General features: G+C 52.2%; 1 protein-coding gene across 5 annotated transcripts in view; it reads left to right on the top strand.

The window, feature by feature from the left end:
- Positions 1-1,132: 1,132 nt before the first annotated feature.
- ATOSB (atos homolog B) overlaps positions 1,133-23,865 on the top strand; it is a 37,201-nt gene continuing 14,468 nt past the window's right edge. For 2 of the 5 annotated variants that reach the window (XM_030258093.4, XM_030258090.4), the window contains exons 1-2: positions 1,133-1,237; positions 6,180-6,276. The gene's annotated coding sequence lies outside the window, so the exon portion shown is untranslated. Of the gene's footprint in view, positions 1,375-6,179; positions 6,277-22,156; positions 23,855-23,865 lie in introns of those variants that run through there. The other 3 variants (XM_072922581.1, XM_030258091.4, XM_072922580.1) reach the window with 2 other exon arrangements.

The following is a 23,865-nucleotide window of genomic DNA, read 5'->3' as shown; positions in this document are numbered from 1 at the left end:
TCTTCCGTGACCTAAATGGCCCGTGGTCAGGCTGGTGAGCTGTGGGGTGGATCCTGCTGGCACCCCCACAAGCGGGTGGCACTGCCCAGGTGCCCCACGGCTGCTGGGTGTTTCGGTATCTCCGAGCAGCCATATCCCAGGGGGCAGCTGCCCCCTCGGGTCCGGTGCCCACAGTGGGCTCTGGCACAGGCCGGCACAGCCCGGCAGTGTGGGTAGATGGCCCCGGCCTGTGGGGCACCAGCACCAGCTGCGGAGTGGGGAACACCAGGGTGACTCCACTCGGGACATGAGACAAGGGACACCGCGGGGGTCTCACTTGGGGGAGGCCATACCCATGGGGCCAGGGAGGGCCATCTCTGGGGCTGGCACAGCTCGCATGCATGGTGCTGGGTGAAGGGTGACTGTGGAGCTGGGACATGCTGTGCCCGTGGGTGTGTGCACGGGTGGGACACGCCGTGGCGCCGTGGGGCTGGGGGCACCTCTGGGGTGGGACGTGTTAGGGACGAGACGGCTGCCCCTGGGGTGGCTGTGCCCATGGGGACATGCCGTGCCCGTGAGGTGGGACCCACCGTTCTCGTGGGGCCGTGGCTGTGGGTGGGACATGTTGTGCCCTTGAGTGGGACATACCGTGCCCGTGGGGCCGTGCCCGTGGGAGGGACACGCCGTGGCCATGGGTGGGACATGGCGTGCCCGTGAGGCCGTGCCCGTGGGTGGGTCACACCGTGCCCGTGGGTGAGACACGCCGTGTCTGTGGGTGGGTCACGCCGTGCCCGTGGGTGGGACACGCCGTGCCCGTGGGTGGGACACGCCGTGCCCGTGGGTGGGTCACGCCGTGCCCGTGGGTGGGACACGCCGTGCCCGTGGGTGGGTCACGCCGTGCCCGTGGGGCCGGGGGTCCCCCCTGAGCCCTCAGGGTCAGGGGCAGCAGTCCCGCCCCGCGCCGAGCCAGGCCCCGCCCACGCCGCCGCCGCTGACCAATGAAGCGCCACTCCGCCTGGACCCGCCCCTTCCCCGCTGTCATCACACTCCCGCACGTGGAGGGGGCGGGCCGTAGGCGGGGTCCCGGCGCAGGGCTTCACCGCCATTGGCCGCGCGGCCCCGCGGCTCACCCGCCCCGCGCCCTGCCCCGCCCAGAGCACCAATCAGCGCGCGGGAGGCGTGTCCGCAGCGGCACCCGGAAGGAACGCAGGAGCCGCGCACAGTCGGGGCCGCGGCGGCAGCGGCGGAGGGGGCGCTGGTGGGTCCGGCGGGGCCGCGACGGGCAGGGCCGGGGGGCGCGGGGCACGACCGGGCTCCGGTGGGGACGGGCCCCCCCTGCTGCGTGCGAGCGGGTTCGTGCGCCCCATCTCTGCCGCCATCCTCCGGTTCCAGAAGGTTCGGGAGGGCCGTTGGGACCGGGGGCCCAGACCGCAGGGGCGAGCGGGAGCTGGGGGAGGCGCGACCAGGAGGGGCCGTGATCGGGTAGTATGGGGGAGGTCGTAAACGGAATGGGCAACTGTGAGCGGTGGGGGGCCTTGACCGAGATGGGGGTCTCTAAGCTGGGGAGATCATGACCGGGATGGGGGTCTGTGAGTTTGGGGGACTGTGACCGAGGTGGGGAGCTGTAGCCGGGGCACTTGGGCCAGCAAGAGGCCTGGCACCGGCGGAGGCTGTGGCAGGAGGTGCCGAGGCGGGGGGGGTCAGGCGGCGGTGTGACCGCAGAGCGACTTTGGCGGGCGGGGGTGCCCGGGGGAACTGAGGCTTCGGGAGGGCAGTGTCTGGCAGAGGCAGGTGTGGACCGAAACGGGGTGCAGGCTTTGCTGCGGCGTGTCCCCGATCCCGGCTCCCAGTTCCCCGGCAGCTTAGGGAGGCTGCGCTGCCCCTGGTCTCGCCCACCAGGGCCACGTCCTCTGCGCTGTGACATGAGCTGGGACAGCCTGTCTGCAGCTCTGCTCGCACGATGGGGCTTCCTCCTCCTCCTCCTTTTTCTTACTCCCGCGGGCATTAGCTCCAGCCCAGCTGGGACGTGGTGGGTTGTCCTGGCACGGCCCGCGGCACCGGGGCCGGGTACCCCGGGGGCGCAGGAGGCGCGCCTCGGGCGCACCTGCCCCGGGGGTCCTTTCCCAGGCCCCGGCGTGGGGTGCGGGGTGGGCGCCGGGGCGGATGTGAACCCCGGCATCCGCCGCCCTCTGGTGACAGCCAGACGCGGGCGGAAGGGCCTGTCGGGGGCAGTCACCCACCCGAAATCAGCAGCTGCCGACCTACCGAGGTTTTCAAGCATCTTGCGGGTTTTATACAGAAACGGCAACCCGGGTGTCATGTTTGGAAAGGTGGCCTATTAGGGAAGTCAGAGGGAATGGCTGCATGATGATTGCTGTCGAGGTTGGCTTGCTCACAACCCACCCGTGAACATAATCCATCAGTATGAAGGGCACACACCTCCAGGGTTTCCACACTCCTTTTATTATTTTTCTTTGAAAGAAGGTGTGTGGAATTTGCAGTTGCAGTGGAAAGTGTATGGTAGAGGAATGTTGTGCTCTAAATTTAAATTTTAAAAGTAATTTCCACTCATTGCCTTTTTAAAAACATCAGACAAGCAGAGATGTGCTTGCAGACCTGCCCTCCCCCTGAATTGTATCTATTGGCATCAGCAAAGAGGGAAAGTTGGGAAATTGTGGAGATTGTAGCAAGCTTGAACCCTGACACAAAGCAGTGTCTTGGCAAGCTTGGTAGCACCAGGAGGTGAACAAGGTCCGGCAGGGGACATAGAAGAAAACTCCCAATGTGATAGTGCTAGAGTTACTTTTGGCAGGGCTGGGCTTTACGTTGAGGACTGGGAGAATGAAGTCATCCTGTAAAGCCTGGTCACTGCCTTGTTTCACAGCAGCAATTCCCATGGTTTGGGTCTCAGCATGAGTGAGTGGCGGGGCGCTGGTGGGGACTCTACATGTGCCAGCATGCAGTCCCAGCACTAGGGCAGGGCACTGGTGGGAGTTGGCAGAGCTAGGGGTTCGGATGGGGCTGGTTCTGAGGGACGCTGCTGCCACAGTGTTTGTTGCCAGGGTGTCAGCACTTGCCCTCGCCTGACCTCCAGCCCCTGCTCCCATAACATTTAACCGTAACACTGGATTCCTGCTGACTCTGGTGGGGCCTGGACATGTCCCTTCCCATGGAGACCAGAGTGGTCAGGACAGCAGAGCCCTGCTGTCACCACAGCTGTGCCCCTTGGTGAGCTGGGCTTTTGGACCAAGGTCCAGCCACAGCTGGAGCAGTGCTGGGGCTGTTTCAACTGTACCACTCACCCGCCTTGTTTCTATTCCTCATGTGAGAGGTTTCTTACCCACTGAAGGAAGGAAATCTGGTGGGGTCACTCTGTACTGTGGGAACTCCATTGTTCAGAGGCACAGCTTACTGAGGAGAAGCACATCTTTGCCCCGGCCTTCCTCCTTGCTGTCTGCTGCAGGCTGCTTGCCCTGGCACATTTCTGCATGACTGTGCTGAGTACCAGAGGCCAGAGATACCAAACTTTGTTCTTTGAGTCTGAGGGTGATTGAAGAGGATGGTTATTGACCTGAGTCTTCAAAGTCAAAGACTCTTGGCTCTTCCCAAGTCCTTTACATGTTCTTACTGCTCTGGGCCTGCCCAGGTTTGTCCTCTGCTAGATCTGGTTGACACCATTGTGTGCTATGTGGAAATGCACTGTGACTGGGTGCCAGGACACTTCCTGATGCAGAATAAGAAAACCTGTTGTTGGTAGGTATGTGACCACAGACAAGAAAGGAGAAAGTGAAGCCATATGGTTAGAAAAGTGGTGTCCTCAGCATGCTGTCAATGGAGCTGTAATGAAATTATCAGAGGCTTTGGTAGCTGGAGGAATTAATGAGTCGGGTTTGAAACAGGACAGATGTGAAGGGCAGCATGGGAGAAATCCTGAAAGGAGATATTTGTATGCTGGCAGATGGTTTGTAACAGGTTACTTAGTGAGATTGTTGCAGGTTACTTTGTGAGAGTCTTCTCTGAGAGGCTTTTGCCTGATGTCTCTCCACGTTGCATGATTCCCAGGGACCCCCTTCTTCCAGGGAACTGTGTGGACCTCTGTATCCTGGTAATGCCATATTACCATGTTTCTGATCCTTCCTTCTGTTTGGAGTGACTGGCACCTCTGGTCCCTGGCGCCTATTTTCTGACCAGCTCAGTTCCTTTGTTATTTCATTTTGCTTTTGCTCGTGATCAAGGGAGCCAGGTGAATATAACCTCCAGAGAACTTGGTCTCACAAAGTTTGAGGCCTATTTTAAAAATTCTTTTCTTTGACGGGCAAGTGTCTCTGCTCATCCTCCCTTTGGCTTTGCCCCTCTCTTTCACAGTCTCTCTTGCTTGGCCTGTGGATGCCCAGCTGCCAATTAACATGTTTTCCCCCTGTTTCCGTCTGCATCTTCAGCTGGTTGTGAATCCTGAATGAAGAGCAGCTGGGCTCACATGCTCTGTGTTTCAGAGACCTTTTTCAGGACTGGCCAGTGGTTTGCAGTCATAGTTGCCTGTGGCCTGGACACCCCCCCAGCTAAACAGCATGATGATAGAACAGTACTTGGATGGGAAACCTTCAAAGGAGTCCTGTGTGCTGGAAAATGGGAAGCTAGTGATTCAGCTGGAAGTGCTTTTTAGTAACAAATCCATGTCCTGGGCCAGGGTTGATGTCAGCCCTGAGATTCTTGTTGGAAGTGAACAAAGATGCAAAGCCTTTTATGCAAGAGCTGAGGTGGTAATCCTGATCTCCTGGCCTCAGTCCATTTGGGGTAATTGCATTCTTCCTGGGTAGTGTTTTCAACCCATCCCTTTCAGATACATTGCTATCGCTTCCTGTGCTGCTGCAGTATGTGGGTGGCAGTACTTCAGCCATGTCCAAAGCAATTCTTGTCACTGCTCAGTCTTAGTGCCTTTTGAGCCATTTCTGAATGACAGTGTGCTAGAGGAGGGACATGGTGGAGGGTTTTTTATATATGTATATTTATATCTACATATGCTGCATTTACTGGGTCTTGTTCTGCTTACAAGCTCTCCAGACCAATAGCCCTTGTGCCTAGCTGGTACCGTTTCCAGATGGGACTTCTCCTGGGATGCCAGTGCAGGTGTTATTAAGCACAAACTTTCTGGGTGCCCTCAGGACAGTCTTAAGGGCTGAAGCCCCAGCAGGGTAGTGAGGGCATGCCTCCCTGCACCACGGTGTGAAGACTGTGTTTCTGGGGCACTAGCAGCCTGTCTGCCTGCAATGCTCTGCTCTTTGGCACAGCGGTTCTGGTCACACCAGGGCTGTGCTAGGGTGGTTGCCTGTGTGGATAGTCAAGCTAGGGAGCAGGGACTGCCTCACAACAGCTTTTGCCCATCATGCTTGCAGCCATGGGAAGGTCAGACCTGATCCTGGGGAGGCTGATACGATCCTGGTTTCCAGGACCTGCTATGCATGAGGACCTAGTCCCCACAAAGTGTGATCTCCAATGGTCCGCAATTAAAGCACTGTGAGCCTGGGGAGGAGACTTAAACAACATCTTTGTGATGGTGTTGGCAGGCTTCTCGGAGATTTCTATTAAGCAATTGTCATTTTCTCCCTTCTCTGTAGCCTGGGAAACGCTGCGGTGTTGGATTTGTCTTGGTCTATTTGGGTTGTTGGGAGGGGTGTCTCTCCAGCACTGGAGTTTGTCCCTCCCTGCCCTGACTCTGTGTCTTCATGGGGTAGCTTAGCAGGTGGCCTGTGGGGACCACAGCCAGCGCCTCTTGCAGATAAACCATGTGCCAGTGCACCCACTCGAGTACAGCAAAGCCTGTGTGGTGGAGAAACCTACAGCTGTGTGGGTGGACAAGAATAAAGCCAAAGGCACAGAAAGGCCTTTATTTCCCACTGAAATCTGGGCAGGGATATCGTGGATGTGACCTTAGCAGTTCTCTCTGGAGAGCTGGCTGTGCACCTACCTGGAGTTATGCAGGGAACTGGGGGGTAGCTGGAACCCAGGAGGGAGTCTGGGCTGCATCTGGAGGGGCAGCCTCAGCACTGGTAATAGATGTGGTGGGATCTTTGAGCTGGTGGGGAGTTTGCGGTTTCTCACTTCTGTGCATGGGCCACTAACTCACTTGGCTTGTAACTGGGTGGGCAGTAACTGCTCACCCAGTGTTCCAACTGAACCTTTGTGTGGACTTCTCTTTCCAGGTGACCCACGACTGCCAGATCAAGCAACCTCAAGGCCACACTGCGAGGGCTGATAGCTGAGAGCTGCCTTCTCTGTCTGCTTCAGCCCTACACCAAGGTTAGCAACATTCAAACATCACTGATTTCCCTTGCCTCATCATGGCTCTGTGAAGAAATGGGGAACTCTGCTCTTCTCCCCTTGGCTCACAGGGATAGCTCTGTAAAGTAGATGTCACCCAGGTGAGGTTCTTCCACAGCCAAGGTTTTTTGGGTGCTCCTGCATCCTACTTGGCTATCAGCATGGCAAATGGAACCTGTATGTGTGAAACCAGTATGTGTGAAACCAGTGCTGCTAAGACTGTTGAGCCCTGCACACAGTTGTCAGGACCTCAAGGGTGATGTGATCTTGGGAACTTGCAGTCTGTACTGTTTGCCACACTTGTCCTTCTGCATGACAGCAGGATTGAATTGGGAGCATTTCCCAGCTGCAGGCCCCTGCTGTCCTTCGCCTGAACCCAGCTGAGGGTTTACTCAGAGCTTGTGGCAGATGTAATCGTGCTCTTTATTAGCAGCATTTGGGTTTTTCCTGCATTTTCCCAGGACTTTGTAGCTTGGCTTTGGTGTGTGAGGCTCAGAGGAAGTGTTTCAGGAGGACCAGCAGTTTTTGTATTCCCACTGGCAAGAAATATTACCTGCTCCGAGGCAACCAGCCTGGAGCAGCCTGAGATGGCTGTGAGCTATCTGCCCTGTCCATGGAATCTTGTGTGCCTGCCTAGAATCCAGCAGTGCACGGTGTGCTCTCACCTGAAAGGGAGCCCTTGTCAAGACTGTGCCTATGGCAGGGCAAGAGGAACCCTTCTTTCACCCTAGAGCTCAGGTGTGATTTGGCCAGGACAGATTATATGGGGAAGACATAGTTTAGGAGGCATAGCTGCCCAGGCTCTGCAGCTCTTCCTCTGAAGGTCTGCCAGAGAAGCTGATACCAATCCAGAGGCAGCTGAAAACTGGGCTTCAGGCCATCTCATTCTTCAGCCTGATGCTGAAGTGGTACCCACAGTGGCTGAGGCAGGCATAGATTTACCTGTGAAGGTGAAAGGAAGGAAAGAAGAAGTCCTTTGCTCATGCCAGTGCCCTGTGCTGAAGATTAGCAATCACACAATGCAGTGGGAGGAGAGCAGCCCCTTTATCCATCTGGGTTGTGGCATTCACTAATACCAGTTCCATGGTGGGGTTTTATATCTCTCTTAGTGATGAGAGACACGGCAAAGACCAGAGAAAAGGTTAGCACTCAGTTCTGCTGGAGCTGCTTGTAGATCCCAGTCAACTAAGTTCACAGCATCCTCTCAGGGCTTCCCTACCTTTTAACAAGGGCACGCCACAGAATCACAGAAAGGCTTGATTTGAAAGGGACTGTAAAGATCACATTCCTAACCTGCTGCCATGGGCCAGGGGACCTACACACTAGACCAGGTTGCTCAGGACCCCATCCAGCCTGTCCTTGAACACTGCCAGGAGTGGGACATCCACAGCTTCTCTGAGCCACCTGTGCCAGTGCCTCACACCCCTCCGGCATAGTATTGGGTCCACTTTTCTCCCACCCTTCCTTGATAACCAATTAGCTTAATATCTTAATGGACAGCAAATCTCATGTTTATGTGTAAAGCAGCAGCTTTTCCTGTTGCTTGGCCACAGCATGAAGCTGTTCTCTGGTTCATATATCACCTTACCCAGGTGATACCAGTGAGTTTATATTTGGGTTGAATTAGCAATTTTGGTTCAGTTTAGTGCAGCTGGTGGTGGTCTGGAAACTGATACAGCTTGCAGACCCATGGACAGAATTGCAGTGCCTCTCTTTGGAATGGGATGGAACCCTGTGCTGGGAAACCTAACGACTGAGCAAAGTGGAGTTTACATCTTCAACAGAAAGCAGTCAGCCTAATGTCTTCCAGCCTTCTCTTGGTATGTGTAGCCTGCCCTTGCCCCAGAGTGTGACCAGATGATGTAGCACTAGATTGTCTTTCCACTGAAAACCACAAGAAAATGCTGCCTTCTCCTTCAGAACTGGAGCTCTGGGCTCCTTGCAGATATTGGCACTGGAGTTATGCAAGGAATCCCCTATTTGCCCTACCATCTCTGTTGCAAATAGGTTGGGCATTCTAAGATCCTGTTCATTGGAGTGTTGGGACAGCTGGATCCTTGTTCACTTCCTCTGCTCCATTCTTGGGAGCAGCAAGATCATCTGCTGAGGCTATTTTAGGTTTCTGAACATTGCCGGTGTCCCTCTGAGCTCCTATTTGTGTGCAATCCTACAGCTTCCTGCTAAGATCTGTGTGATAATCCTGTTTCCTCATGTGTGAAGGTTTTGCTTGGGCACAGTGTCCCAGGGATTAGAAAGAACTTTGAATTCCTCACTTAGCTCAACATCTAACCCATATCAACTGTATCTGTGACTCTTTTTTGTAACCTTGAGCTCTGAACATCCCTTGGACCTTGCTTTGCAGATGCACATGTGTTGCCTGGTGGGAAGCAGGCTGCAGCTTCCTGACAGAAATGTGCATCCTTCTTTTTGGCAGCAGTTGATTCCTGTTGTCTCAGATGGGAGCATGCATTGCTGAAAACAGTCTTCCACAAAACCGCTAGGTGTGGAAATACTCCAAAGCCCACAGCTGAGTGAGATGAGATCCTGGTTCTGGCCATCTCTACGGTTGGATGGCTACTTGCCATCTGCCACCACCATCCTTCAGCGTGGCACAGGGTGGGGCCTCCTGCCCTTTCCCTTTTTGGTATACCAAAGACTTTTGGCTTCCATGCACTTTTTGGTTTCTACCTGCTCAGGTAATTTTTCAGCAGTGCTGAGCAGTGCTGACTTTCATGTTGAGGCAAGATGTGGCTCTGCAGTTTTGGCCCATCTTTATTTTTAGCTGTGTAAAGCATGGTTGATGGTATCAGAAGGAAGTTGCACGGCCTCTGGAGCTCCATGACTCATCCTGGATCAAGACCGAGGCTTTGCTAGCTTCTGCTATAACCCTCAAGTGATGTAACTGGTTGTGGGAAAGGGCAGAACAGAGAGAGAAGCAGAGCTTTTAGAAGGTTGGGGTTTTTTTGCTTGCCTGCAAATTGTTGAATTTACATGTTGAAAGATATTGACAGGTATCACCCCCGAGTGTGGTTAAAGAGAGTCCTTTGTCTTCCCTTTGTGTCTTGTGCCTGTGTAAGAGAGGTGAAAGGGAGACGAGCTCTGCTTACCACGCAAGCTGGATAACTGTTTAGTGGCACGTAGCAACGGTAGAGAAGAGTTTTTGAGGCAAGAAACAAAGCAGGATCCCGTCTCTGATTTAAGCCACAGTGAGCTTTGGCGCAGCAGTACAGACCTGCCTGAAGTGGAAACTGTCAGGAACTGGAGAGCAGAGGCTTAAGAAGTGCCTGCCAGGATGCAGCAAGAAAAGTCTGATACCCCCATTCCCATCAGATCTGGTGCTACTGCAATGTAGAAAGAGCTCCTGGGGCTTTCCAACCTGCAGGCAGATGTGCTGGACTGGACTGGAGAGGGGCTGCAGGTCACCCCCATGGAGCAGGCCCTATGGAATAGGTGAGGATGTTGAAGCATCCCTGCCTGCCACAGCACAAGGGAGATGCAATTTAAAAGGCCTCTACTCCCCGAATCTGTCTGTGTGGCCCTCCTGTGCCTTGCCTTGAGAGTAGACAAGGTGGGGTGCAATGCACCTGGGTCCAGAGTAGGGTCCTTGCACCTGAGGTGGGGCAGGGATGACGGTTTGTGGAATGGGCTTCTACCTCTACCCACTTTCCTTCCTTTCCATACTGCCTTTAAGGAGTATGTTGAGGCTTTTGGTGTTTCATATGTGGGGCAGCTGGGAGAGGATAAGCAAGGGGGAACAGAGATGGGAGATAAGGGAGCATGCTGGAGGGTGTTGCTATGACAGCTTGCCACTGGCAGCGTCACTGACAAGGCAGAAAAGCAGTCGGGCAAATGTGGAAGGTGTCACAGCTCTCAGTGCAGCCCAGTCCCAGTAATGCCATGGCCCTGGCACCCCTGGACTCCTGCCTGACAATCTGGCATCTGGAGCTGTTCTCCTCTGGCAGCAGCTTCATGGTGAGTGGTCAGGGGTATTTGGTCCATCTTCTCCCCTCTTTTGCCCCTTGCTGGGGTGTGGGCAGGCAGCTCCTGTTTTACAGACCTGTTTGTTTTGAAGCCCTGAGCTGCAGAGCAGGCCCAGCCAGGAACAAACAAGTCTCTTGATCCCTCTCACTGTACCATGGAAGAAAGCAAGTCATTCTGCTGCCCCTGCTTATCCTCAGTTAATCAACATAAGTGGCTCTAGCCATGGCTGCATCTTCCCAGGATGTCTGGCCCTGTGCTGTGCTGTTCCATCCACCTTGCACAGCCAGTCTGCCTCGCTCCCTGGTATCTGTACTCAGGGAGAGTAGACACTTTTGTGACTCCTCTGGTATGGTCTGAGACTGTCCTCTGGAGCAGACACAGGAGAAGTTAAACATTTTTGAAGCTGCCTTTGGGTAGACCCCTTACCAGATACTGTTGGTGAAGGAGAAATCATGCACTCACTAGCAGAGGGAATGGGCCAGGAAGCCGTCTCCAGCCTGGCCATAATGTGAGTGTGACTGAGACCTGACTTGTCATCCATGATATGCCTAAAGGCCTGGACGTCAGCCAGGGAAAAGGACCTGCTGGCAGCAAGCACAGTCTGCTCATGTCAACATGGATGGCTGTGTGAGCAGTAAACCTCTCTCATTACACCTCTCAAAGGTCACTGCTGGCAGTGAGCTACAGCACCCTGCCCACAGCTCTGTGCCCAGCCAGAGTGAGAAGTGAACAGTGCACTTGGGGATGTATGGAGGCTAGTTGTGTGGGCTTGCCATGGGGTGGTACACACTGCTCTGGTGCCTGTGACCAGAGTCTTTCTGGGACTAGGGTGTTCAGTCAAAAATGGATAGGAAAGGATGCCTGTGAGCTTCCCAAATAGCTCTGTACTCACAAATGTCATAATCCATGCCTGAGCTGTGACCCCTACTTGCCAGGGTATAAGGCCTCATGTATTGCCCTGAAAACCATTTCACTCTTTCCAGTATGCCCTAATGTCCTTCTGTGATGTAGGGTTACTGTAAGATCTGTATGGACTGCCCACTTCTGTCCAGTTTGGCAGTTTCAGCCATCTTAAAACTCCCAAAATAGTCTAGACTTGTTTGCACAATGTTCCCTGGACTCCAGACTGTGGTGTTCCCAAGGGAGAGCAAACAAGGAGGTGGGAGCTGGAGCATGGAGGCTGTGGGAAAGCTGCATGTGGTGGACAGCAGTGTGCTTCCTTCCTCTCACTTGCAACAGGTTCCTTCTGCTTTCAGAGGGGAGCAGCTTGCACTGCACTTGCACTGTGACCCCATGAGTTACAACCATGTCATCATTGAAGTGCTGCCCCTCTTTTTATGTCTTACCTGTTCATACTACACAATCTTAAGCACAAAGGACTGAAAGAGCCCAAAGGTAGTGGGGTCATATACTCTGCTGCTGATCTGGGGAGGAGTTAAGATAGGCAGTGCTGGAATAAACATTTAGGGAGAGGCAGCCAAGAGAGATTTCCTCCTGACTGAGCTGTGGTGTTGAAGCTAGGAGAGTACTGTGTGGCCTATGTGCTGCTTTGTTTGCCTCTGCCATTACCCGAGGCAAGTCCAGGACATTCATTCCTACTTTTAATCAGGTGGGGACACCATCCTGAGCAGTGTCACTCTGAAAAATTGGACAGTGCCCTGTGGGACATCAGCACCAACCTGAATGCTGCTGCTGTGGGAAGAGTGGTGGGGATTTCAGCAGAGAGGTGATAGATCAGTGAGACCAAGTGGAAACTTCAACTCCATGGATGTTTCTACCTGTATTCCCTAAATTGTGAGAAGGTAGCTGAGTCCAGCTGTGCTGTACAGATTGTCTGGAAGATGCGTGAAGAATGGCTTGCAAGAGCCAACCTTTAGCTCCATTCAGGCTGGGAGAAAATGCCTGGATGCCATGTACCAGGGTTTCCTTATTGCCAGTCAGCGCCGCTGGAGCTGTCAGGCCAGCACTGCCACTCAGCCCTTTCTATACCAGCGTTTGCATTGCTGATGAGATTAGCATAGCTGGGCCAGCAGTGGACAAAGGGTGTAATTCTCAAGATCCTCTCTGCTGTGGCTGCCAGCAAAATAAAGCAGTTATGGCATCAAGTAGAGAGTCTGAGCTTTGCTTTCAATTAATCTTTTAACAGCAGCAAAAGCTGAAAATATAAGCTGTTTTTGAGGAACTAGATAACTCTCAGGCTTTTCATCCAGGTCTGGTCTGCCAGCCTCTTTCCTAGGCTGACAGTCTGGGATATTAAGGTATTTGCAATGATCTGTTCTGGCCATGTGATAATTCTGGAGAGAGAGAACAGAAAAATTGGTGGCATCAATCTGCCACCCTGAAAATGCTCCTCTTGCTGCTGTGCCTGTTCTCTGTAACCAAAGGTTGTTTTGTGGCTTAGATTTGTTGAGGAAACAGACTTACAGCTCTTCACTTTCTTCTGTGCAGCAATTTCCCAGGTGGCTCAGTAGAATGATTTATTACAGATTTCAGCTGTTTAATTCTGTTTTCCTACAATATGACAGTGTTGGAGTAACTGAGCAAAAGGCAATGATGTTTCCGGAGGAAGGCTGCTATCAGAGGCCACCCCTGTAGCAGAGGCTGGAAACAAGGAGGAGCAGTTTACCAGGAAATGCCTGTGTTCGTGTACTGGGCACTTTTGGGAAGGAACAGGCATCTCACCCTTAAAGTTTCCTCACTACAGGACTCCAGACATTGCTGATGAAGCTGTTTCAGCAGCAGTGAGAATACTGCCCTCCAGAGCCTGGGAAAGGTCTGACCATAGTGGTGGTCTGGAGAGAAAAGGCAAATTCTGTCCTTAAGTGAACCTTCAAGTGCTATTTTTGGAGTGTAGGGTTTTTTTTGGGTTTTTTGGGTTTGGTTTTGTTTTGTTGTTTTTTGGTTTTTTTTTTTTTTTTTTTTTTTTTTTGTGGGTTGGGGTTTTTTAATTACTTTTTGGTGGTGGCTTGAGCTTTTTTTGGTACTGAAAAGAAGAGGAATAGTTTTTACAAATCCCTGTAAGGCAAGAGAGAATTTCCTTTGGAGTAAGCTGGCCTGAAACTCGATACGTCTCTGATGTGTGTTAACAGAGAAATTAAAAGATAGTACCATAAAGTAAAAGGGGATAATGAATTTCATCTAGTATTATGTTGTCCTGGGAGATAGAGCTGGGGCAAGTGTATTGCAATGTTACACTTTGCATGACAATAACAGCAAATACCACCTTAACACACTTCCCTGGGGAGGGGTGAGAGGGTCAGTTTTCAGAGTCCCCAGGAAGGTGGATCGAGGCAGTCAAGAAGACTAAGAAAAGATGCCAGGAGACTTACAGATGAGCAGTGTGTAATAGCTGTGCATTTTCTGCAGCTTGAATTCGGTGTTCTCATTCTTTGTCCCACCTGAACTGGGCAATGCTGGGCTCTTGACCTCACTGCAGTCTTGAAAAACAAAAAACATACTCAAGAAACTGTAACTTTAATAACAGTTGTGATTTGTCTGAGCCAGAGCCTGAATTAATAAATCTTTAACTTATCTGTCTTCTAGACAGATAGATGAGTGGTGGTTTGTCTTCCAGTTGTAGCAGGCAGGGATTTTAAAGGGTTTTACTGTGGATGTACACTGCTATACACCCAGTCCTGGGAAGCTTTACTGGTTAGCAGGTCCTCAAAAGAGTTTCTGTTGGTGTGTGATAAAAACAGAGAGCCTGAGGTCAGTACCTCAGGTCAGTGGGAAACTTACCAGCTCCTAGAGCTGGACCAGAGTATCAAGTCTTTACTCAAACACATGAATCTTTTAAGGAAGAGAATGCCATTACTTGTCCTCAATGAAGCATCCCATCCCCTACAAGCCTTTTGAGACCTATGTCACTCTTCTGATTTTTAACACTCTATCTGGGTCTTTTTTTTTTTTTTCTTTTTTTCTTTTTTTTTTTTTTTGGCTTTGCTAAATTACTGCATGTCCTGGTCCCCTCTGGGTTTGTGCAGCCCAGAGAGCTGGGTTCAGTCCATATGGCCAGCAGCAGATTGGGGCTAACTTCTGCTTTAAGAGAGGTGGGAATAGAGGAGATTCACAATAGGGAAAGCTTGGTGTAGCATTTGTGGGTACCTTTTAATCCCTCCCCATCACTGGGGTTCTCAGAGATCTTAGTACCACTCTTGCTCCACTCCCCACACTGTGCCAGGAGCTGTGGACTGCCCACCCACTCTCCTTCCTCAGGGCAGGGTTAGCATGTTGTGACTCAGTTTTTCTGAAGCCTGAGGAGAAGGAAGGGGGTAGAGCAGGACCAAAAAGGGGCAGAGGGGAAGTTACAGCAACTGGTAGGAAATGGCATTTTAGGGCTGCAAGATGGCCCTACCCTATCCTGTATGCTGGGGTGGTGTTTTGGGGTGCAGTGGTAGGAGCTGGTTCTGTGTGCCATGGAACTGGTGTTTCAGGATGTGGTTGGGCAGCTCTGTTCCAGCTGCAGAGCTGTCAATTTTGGCAGCCCTTGCTCCATACTACCTTTTCCTGTGCCAGGGATCATGCTGCAAAGTGAGACCTAGCTGTGCCTTCCATGTCCTCTGCATTCCCATGTCCAGGGTGTATAATTATGCACAGTCCTGTAGGACTGCTTCCCCAGCTTGTGACTTTGGGCTGCTGGTCTGGATGTGGGTCTGAGCTTATCTCAAGACGAGGCAAGAATCAGTGTTCAGGCTGTGTAGTAACAGCCTGGGATCCCTTACTGGCTCTGATTTGCTCCTGGTCATGGAGCAATGGCTCTACCAGGGGACAGGAGCAGAGGAGCAGAAGAGTCCTTGTAAGACTGACAATGGAGGTGCCCAGTCCCAGCTGTTTCCTTCCTCATCCCTGTCCCTCTGTGTAACCCCAAACCTGCATGCATGGAACATGTTTTGTAATAAACCTGCTGAACTGAGGGCAGGCAGAGCAAAACCAGGAGACTATAATGAGGTGTAAGCCCAAACCCTGCCCCTGTTGCTGCAGCAGTGTGAGGCACAGTAGTTTGTAATGATGAGCATAGCCAGAGACATCCCTCCCATCCTGTTGTGTGTATTGGATGCTTCCTTTGAGCCACCAGCAGATTTTCAGTACAGCTCTTTTGTAAGTGGACGGTAGGTCCAGCTTCCCATGGATGCTGCAAAGTGCCTTGCTACTGTGAAACTCTCTTCATTTGAGGCAGTGCCCTAAGGGTTAAGCCATGGTTGTGGGATAGGGTTTGTAACAGGAACAAAGAGGGCTTTTAAGGTCTGTGCTGGCCTAGGAATAGAGGGAATTATTGAGCCTTTCCCAGTGTGTTGAATTACAAAGGTCATGGAGACCCTTTTGCTGGGAGGCACCAGTCTTTGAGGTCCCTGCTAGAAGTGGGGCAGAAAGAAATTGTCAAAGTCAGCAAGAGCAAATTAGTGGAGAGCTTTAAGACAGGTGAAAACTGGGACTGTATCCTGGGGTAAATAATGACTGAACACAAGGCTGGGTACCTTCTCCCTGGGATTTTTGGGTGGTTTAGTTTTGCTTCACTTCCTTCCCCCTATTGCATTTACAGCTGCCCCCACACATGACACCTGAAAAAGCAGCACCTTTGGTGTACCCAGAGCTTGGGCGTGCCTCTCCAGCCTGCTCAGGGCTGGTGAAGGCAGCAGAGGGTAAAAGGCCATGCCTGTAAGGGAGGATCTTTCTAAAATGCAGAAGAGGAGTCTCTGGTGCCTACAGAGACATTTTGCTGTGACAGAAGAGGAAGCTTCATACCCACCTGAGCTAAACCTGGATTTTTCATGCATAGTTGAGCAGGAAAGCCCAGTTCCAGCTGGTTTCCTCTTCTTAATGTTGTCTGTTCAGGATGTCCCATGGGACACAGCAGCAGAGGGTCCAGCAACAGGAGCTAGGGAAGGGATGGATGGTAGAAACCTCTGTTTCCCTTCCTGCAGCAAGATGAAGAGTGGACACAGGTAGTTTCCGTCTTGAGCTTTGAATGGCGTGAGCCATCCAGCCAATGCACCCAAGATGTATGGAAAAATGTGGTTCAGTGGTTTAGTCCTTAAAACTTTCAGGTTTTAAGTACCAGATTATCAGGTATTTGGCCATTCACCTCCATCCACTGGCACAGGTATGCTCCGCCATCTGATCTTTTATTTAAAGAAATTCCACCTCTCATCTTTATGTTGGATCAGGTGATCTCAAAAGTGATTTTTGAAGCAAAGGACTGTTTGGGCTCTGCCTGGGAGATGAAAGCTGGTTCCAGGGCGTATCCCATGATGGTCTCTGAAGCTACCACTTAAGTTAGCAGCCTAGAGGCTTCTCTACTTTTTTAAGCACTAGAAGGGCAGGACTGTGGGAGTAGAGAGCTACATGAGAAGAGGGGGCTTGTTTTGGGGCTCTCAGAAACCCAAACATCCGTTCACCTTGGTAGCCAGCCTGTTATTGGGGTCATTCTCTCTGTATCTGTCCCAGTAACCAGGAAGTTTTTCAGCAGAAGCATCAACTTCATGGACTAGTTGCTGTTTAGCATTGACTTTGATAAAGCCTGAATTCCTTCATCTGTTGTTGCTCCAAATCATCTCTTCTCACCCTGTCGTTTGGCATCACTCTGCCACTCTTTTCAGCCACCTGGACTTCAGAAGGGGAACATGAGGCACTTGCAACGGTTCCCCTTGGTGTGGGAAAGATGTCAGAATCAAAAACAGCTTGCCTATCTCTGCTCTGCTCTTTCTCCCATCTCAGCTGGAGAGGGGTGTTGCAGATGGGATGTTACCCCTCTGTTAGTCACAAAGAAAGGTGTGGCAGGAAAGTCGGGCTCAGAAATCAGAAAGTCGGGCTTAAATTGGATCAGTCCCCAGTTGCTTAACTGGATGTAGGGCAGTCCCTGTGGTTCTCCTGTGCTCAGAGGCTGTATCAGGGAGCTGACCATGTCCAAGAGCTCATATAGGTTTGTTGCTGCTCTCTCAGGGGCTCCCAGAATTTGTAGACAAGCCCATCTTTTCAGTGGTGGTAGGCTGATTTAAGCATGTACATTTAAATTGCTGGGTCTGTCCTGCTGGTCAGCTGGCTGCTGAGTTTAGTTCAGGAGCTTGCCCAGTTGCTGTGACCTTAGTGACATTGTGGCCCTGCTGTTGGCCCTGCTGTTGGCCCTGCTGACACATCCTGAGCACTGTGGATCTCCCCCCTGCTTCCCTAGAAGGGATCTGAAGTACTGGAGCATCGTGGTGAGAGGAGGGGTGCTGTGCAGGGGAAGCTGCAGGAGTCCATAAGGATGCCATGAGACAGAATCTTGTCTTTTGTTGTCCTGAGAAGAGAGAAGAGGCTCTGTGTATACACAGTGAGAATCAAAAACTTAATAGTCCAGGGAGAAGCAGCAGTTCTGGCATACAATGCTAAGCTTTGGCAGAAAATCATTCTTTGTGCCTACTAATATGTGACATTCCAGCATAAAGTGTTGTCCCTCGCTCCCTGGCCAAAATACGGTTTGCTTTGGCCTTAACTCCTGGGTGTCAAGGCTTTCTGTCTAAGCTGGGGCTGCGTGGCCCTGCTGGAGAGAATGCTTGATTGACCTGTACTCTTGCAGTATACTTGTCCCAAGTATCCTGTGTGTGGCTGCAGGCAAAATGCTGCAGCTGGCCAAGTGCTCCTGGGTGGAAGGGACCAGAGTCCCTTTTCAGCATGTCTGTGACCCATGTAATGTGGAGAGGAAAGAGTGAGAGAAGAGCCAGTAGTTTTTGTTGTAGTCAATAGGAAATGGATCCTCTAGCTCTGACTGGCAGAGGCGCAGGTCTGTGACTGGGTGTGCTGCATGGAGCAGCATCTCATGCTCACACCACAGCTCTCCTGTGCTCAGACACAGATGGACGTGCAGAGCCCCTGTGTATGCCATAGTTCTCACTGGGCTTGGCACAGCTGCACAGTGCCATCTTCTTCTTGTCACCTCTGTCTCTCCTCTTCTTGTCATCTCTTGTCTCCTCAGGCTCCTCTCTCTGAGGAGGCTGAGGTTACCCGGACAGCCCTTGGAAGGGCTTAGCAGGTGGAGGCAGCATGTGTGGCTTGGGAACAGGCCAGGATGTGGAAAAGAGGGAAGGGAAAGGATGTGAGGCAAAGCCTGTTTGAGCCTCAGCCCCAAGCATTAGGGAATTGCTGGTCAGAGGAGCAGCCTTTGCACTGTCCACACTCAGGAACTGGCCAAGCCTGTGGGCCCTGCATGCACAGTGGCATTAGCCGATGCCAGCTGACTGTAACCATGCTTAGAAGAAATACTTTTATGTCTCCCAGGAATCTGCCCACCTTGGAGAATAAAACAGGAAGAGGCACAGCCTGGGGGGGCATGTTTGGCTGTACCCAGAGGTAGCTTAGCTGGCAGACATCTTGCCTGTGGATCTGAGCTGTGGCAGTGCTGGGTAACCCTCCCACAGCCGGCAGGGTTGGCCTGATAAAGGGAATGGGTTTGCCTGGAGGAAGCCCTCCCTTAGCCCTCCCCTCCCTTGCTCCTTATCTTGGCAGCACTCCCAGCCTACCTCTGCCCCTTCTCCCCACAATGGACTTGAGTCAATAGTGTCACCCCTTGCCCCTCTTGGGTGCTGCGGGAGCGAGGGCTCTGGCATGACCAGGCCAGGCTCCCTGACCAGTTTGCTGCCTTGCAGAGTCTGTGTGTGTGTGTCTGTATGCAAAAATGCCCATTTTTGTGCACACACACACATATACACACACACACACACAGACTCCCTTTGTGCATGGGCTGTGGCAGAAATGAGTTAGTCAGGAAGAGGTGAATCACAGGGGAATGAGTCAATGGGAAGCAGAAGGCAGGTGCTTGTTCAGGACAGGGCTTTAAGGGAACCCAAGGGTCTGGCAGTTCATGCTGAGTGCCTGGGAGATGGGCTGACCTTGCCAGAGGAGAGCTGGGAAAGCCACAGGGCTAAGCAGGTGAAGGCAATGCCTGTGCCTTGGAAGAGGCCAGGATCTTAGCTACATTATGAACTCCAGCTATGGGTACATTGCTGTCCTGGAAAGGCTTGGAGTATCTTTGGTGCTGAGGCTTTCGCAAAGAGGAGGACTGCAAGGGAGTGCAGAGACCAAGTATGCCTGCCTCCAGTGAATCAGGTGGATCTCTTCATCCCCAAACAGGCAGTGAGGTGTCCAGCCAGCCCTAGGCAAGCTGAGCAAGTCTCTGTACTGGTCAGATCCTGCCCAGTTGTCTGAGAGAGCAGATGCAGTATGGGAAAATTATACTTGCTGGGGCAGAGAATAATAAACAAATAGCTCTGGATTGAGTCAAGATAGCATGGAGGAAGAGCTGGGATGCAGATAATACACTGGAGATTTGTGGACATGAGTGGTTGTTGGCTTCAAAACCCGTTGTGTGACCTGGACTCTGCTGCAGACCCTTGAGGGTACTGCCAGGGTCTCTCTCTTCTTGCTCTGGACTGCTGCGTTTCCATCTAGCTCTGGACTGCTGTGTTTCTGGTCCGTGCTGAGTTGGACTCCTAATTGTCCTGCTCATCACTCCTGCAGACAAGTCCCTCATGGGCATGGTGGAGGCAGCCTTGGGATCGGAGTTACAGCAGCACAACCAAAGCTGTCTGTGTCTAGAGCCAAACCTCTTGGAGCAGGTACTTGGGAATTCTATTAGTATAACATAAGTGTGTTGCAGCAGGCACTGATATTGCTACCAACCAGAGCAAGGATCAAGTACTTGAACACAAGCAACTCCTGCTGATCTCAGGTTGAGATGAGTCTCTTTTTTCAACATCCCCAAGATAGACAAGTGCAGGTACCTCCCATCCCCCCGGTGGCATCCTTGGCTGGGCAGGATGGACCCCAGCAGGGTCCAACAGTCTCCAGAGATAAGCTGGAGCTCTGGCTTCTTGTGTGCTGCAGTGGGCAGAGGCTGAGAGTGGCAGGCTTGTGCAGCCTGGGGGAGGGAAGGCAGTGAAGGAGGCTCTTACTGCTGCTTCAAGCTGTGGGTTTGCAGTGAAGCTGCAGCTTGACTCTCCTGGGAAGTGCCCAGGGGCAGGATGAGAAGCAATGGCACAAGAGGGAAATTCCAATTAGATAGTTGGAAAAATATTTCCCTGCAAGGCAGTTAGACTCTGGAGTAGGGCCCAGAGAAGGGAGGCAGTTTCCACACTTGGTGACTTTCAGTGCCTGGACATGGGCAAACCCCGAGCATTTTGCTTGAACTTGGCCCTGCTGTTAGCACTATTGGACCCAAACTCTCTGAGGTCCCTTGCCACTGTTGTTCCTCAGTTCTGCAGTTCTCAGGTTGCTTGGCAATGTCATATCTCATGGACTATTGGATTGACCACCTTGGAGGTACATAGAGGGCTCAGGGTCTTGTTCTGTTTGTCCTCTTCTCACTTGGACTCATCTGTGTGGTATTAGCAGTGGTGAGAGATGGAGGCACTGCCTTAGGAGCATTCCTCAGCTCATTCACTTGCCCCAGCTTTTCTTAGCTGGAGCACCCATCTCTCTGTAAGTCCGCATTACTTCCTTCCCACATGAGCACAAGAAACCGGCGGGCAGCGAAGCACAGGATGTGAAGCATCCTCCTTGCTCTGCTGGAAGCACAGAGCTGCAATGTGTAGGGGGGTGCTGATGTTTTTGGAAGGCTCATGAGGATTCTGGCCTTCAGCCCTCCAGATGGAAAGTTTATCTTCCCTGTGGTGCCTGTCCCAGAGATAGTGGTGATTGGAAAGGAAGTCACTGGTAGCTTTTTTAAAGGTTCCAGCTGCTTGACCATCCTCAGCAGATGGATGCTGAGATGAGCCTAAAGGACTGTCTGGAAAGAATTATTTGCTCCCAGTATTTTCTGTTTCTTTGCCAGCTTTTTATTTTCATGGCTGCTCTTTTCCTGATCCTGTCCTTCTGCAAGGCTGGCTGCTGGCAGTCTTATGAGCCTTGTCTTCAGGAACAACTTTGCTCTGTGATTTATTGTGTCTTCAAGCTTTGACCTGGTGTCTGATGCTGTAGAAGCCCATGTCTGGTGCGTAAGTGCTCAGAAGGTGTTTACAGTGTTTGGCCCATCCTATCTACAAGAGTAATGAACCAGAGCAAAGGGGTCTGCTCCTAGCCTTGGCGCCTGGGTTAAGCTGACCTTCAGCAGTAGCTACATTTGCTTTCTCATCTGGCAGAGGCTGGGTGGATGTCTGGGCTCCCTTTATGTGAGTTTTCAAGATCTAGAACATTCTCAAAAAACGTGTAAGTCTCCAGATCCCTTCTGAAGTTGCTTCTTTCAGCCTTTCCCTTGGGCTTATTGACACTGGGCTGCCATTGCCCTGTGTGCTCTGCTCTCCCTTCTTTGGCAGTCCACACGTAACTCAATACTGTTCTGGGCATGCTGCCTTTACTTGGATATCTCTGTTACAGCAGTCCCCTGCACATCAGGAGCAGCAGGATCTGGTAGTTTGGGCCAAGAGGTCCCTGAGGTCTGTTCCCAGGTGCAGGAGCAAGTGCTGTGTGGCAGGGTATGAGCTGATTTCTGGTAGGCCATGAAGAGCTCTTGGGTCTCTCACAGGCTTTGCCTCCCTAGGAGGGTCAGGTCTAGAGGGACATCTTTGTCCTCAGGGCATGGATCAACCACCAGGTTGAAGGTGTTTTTGACTCAGTTGCCTCTGCTATCTGTGGTGCCCCAGGGCTGGATCACTCTGTGTGGACCAGGAGGTTTGTCATTTCAAGGGGTGTAATAGGAGCTGGACCATGTCCCCTGCTGCCCTTCATATGGATACACCTACTGTCCCTCTTACCCCCATGTTTCCCTTCTTAGGGCCTTCTGCTCACACTGTTTGCCTTCATTATGGGCAACATTGTGAATGTTTAGATGATAGTTGTGACACCCTTTTCCTAAGTCCAGCAGGGTGTTTTGCCTTCAGCCCTACAGGAAAGAGAGGTTTTCCTTTTCTATGAAAAGGTGCAGGATATTCAATTCATGGTGAAACTACTCCTTCCCTACAGTAGTCCTGATTATGTCAATCTTGTTAAAATCAAAGACGGACAAAGCCTCACCCTTATGGCACAAATACCTGCCTAGCACATGGCATCACTGTGGCTTGTGCTAGACTTGAGCCTTTCTAAATAGCAGCTGGAAATGGGGGAGTTGGGTGGGTGTGCACAGCTCTGTGTATGTGTGTGTGTGTGTATGGTATCTCTTCCCCCTGTGCCACGTACATGTCTAGTACAGGGAGTGGAAAAGATGCTGAATGTCCCTACAGCTGCTGCAGCCTTATCTGCAGGCTGCAGCTTGGTAACCAAGAGGGAGGCCTGAGTGCCTGTGCTCAAGCACCTCCCTTGGAGGGCTCTTATAGTAAAGGGAAGTGTATTGCAAGAGGGCTTGCGCTGGGGTGGGGCAGTTCCCACGGGGCAAATGCTGCAGTGCACAATTCTTGCTGTCCTCCCCACTGCAAGCCATTTGCCTACTCTCTCTTCAAAAGTGTATCTTTGACACCCAGAGGTGATCAGAGCAATTCAGCAGCCCTGGGACTTTCTCCACTGCCCTGAGGTGCCTGGTGACTGTTTGGGGAGGTACAGAAAGGTGATGGTGCTGTGGGACTGTTGGGTGTCAGGGACTCAGCAGGGGAGTGTCTGCAAGGAGGCTTGGGCTGGTGGGGCTGTGGGTGTGTGACAGAAGTGGTTCCTGCCCTTGGCCATATCCACTTGCCTTCTCAAAGCCATTCTGTGACTGGCTGCACCGGCATGTGACTTGGTAATCACACAGTGGAAAATTTTCCATTGGTTTTAGTTGGCATCAAGCTCTGGACTGGAACAGCCTGTCTGTGGGGTCATCAGTGGCTGAGGTCCCCTGGGCCTGTTCCTCGAGCCACCACCCCTGAAGAGGGATGGGAGGGCTGGAAGGCAGCTGGCTGACATGTTCCAGTGCCTGGGTGGCCTGGGGCTTGCTTTCATATTCTTTCTTGCCACAAGGTGACTGCTGAGGCCACCATGCTGCTCCAAGTCCAACGCCATGGGGCCCCTCAGGGCTTGCAGGTGCAGTGCTGGCTGCACCTTCCCCCATGCAGCAGCTACCCCGAGGTGAAAAGACAGCTTTTTATGATGTGGAGCCAGCACAGAGAAATTTGCTGCTTGTGGACAGCTGTAGTCCTGGGCCTGGCTTGTGTCCTCCAGCACTTCTCACCCGGGTGCTGCCTCATGAAGGGGAAGAGGGGCTTACCCACTCTGACTCCCTGTGTCAGGCAAGAGGGTGCCACCTCGGGCTAATGGGGGTGAATAGCTGCGGTGGAGCCTAGCAGCATCCTGCTGCCTCTGCAGGGATCCTCTTGGGCAGCGGAGAGTTTTCCCCACCCCCAGCTCTGCCGCTGCCTCTTTGTTTTCTGGCAGAAGTCTCTGTGCCTTTTCATTGCCGTTGAGGCGCCGAGCAGGAGCCTACATGTGCCGCGAGTGCGTCTCGCCGGGAATGTGATGCGGGCTGGGAATCCTGCCGGGCCAGGCATCTCCCCTGCAGGGCAGTGGAGGCCAAACAGCAGCATCAGGGTCTCCTTCCCATGGACTGTTCCTCCGACCGAGCCAGGCTTCGAGGCAGCTGGTCTCCCTCACAAAACCCTCTTTTGCATTGACAGCGCTTCTGCACCTTGCCACAAGTCGAGTAAGTTGTAT

The sequence above is a fragment of the Taeniopygia guttata genome, chromosome Z (assembly GCF_048771995.1).
Source record: "Taeniopygia guttata chromosome Z, bTaeGut7.mat, whole genome shotgun sequence".
Classification (NCBI taxonomy): Eukaryota; Metazoa; Chordata; class Aves; order Passeriformes; family Estrildidae; genus Taeniopygia; species Taeniopygia guttata.
This window is presented reverse-complemented; position numbering and strand designations above follow the sequence as displayed.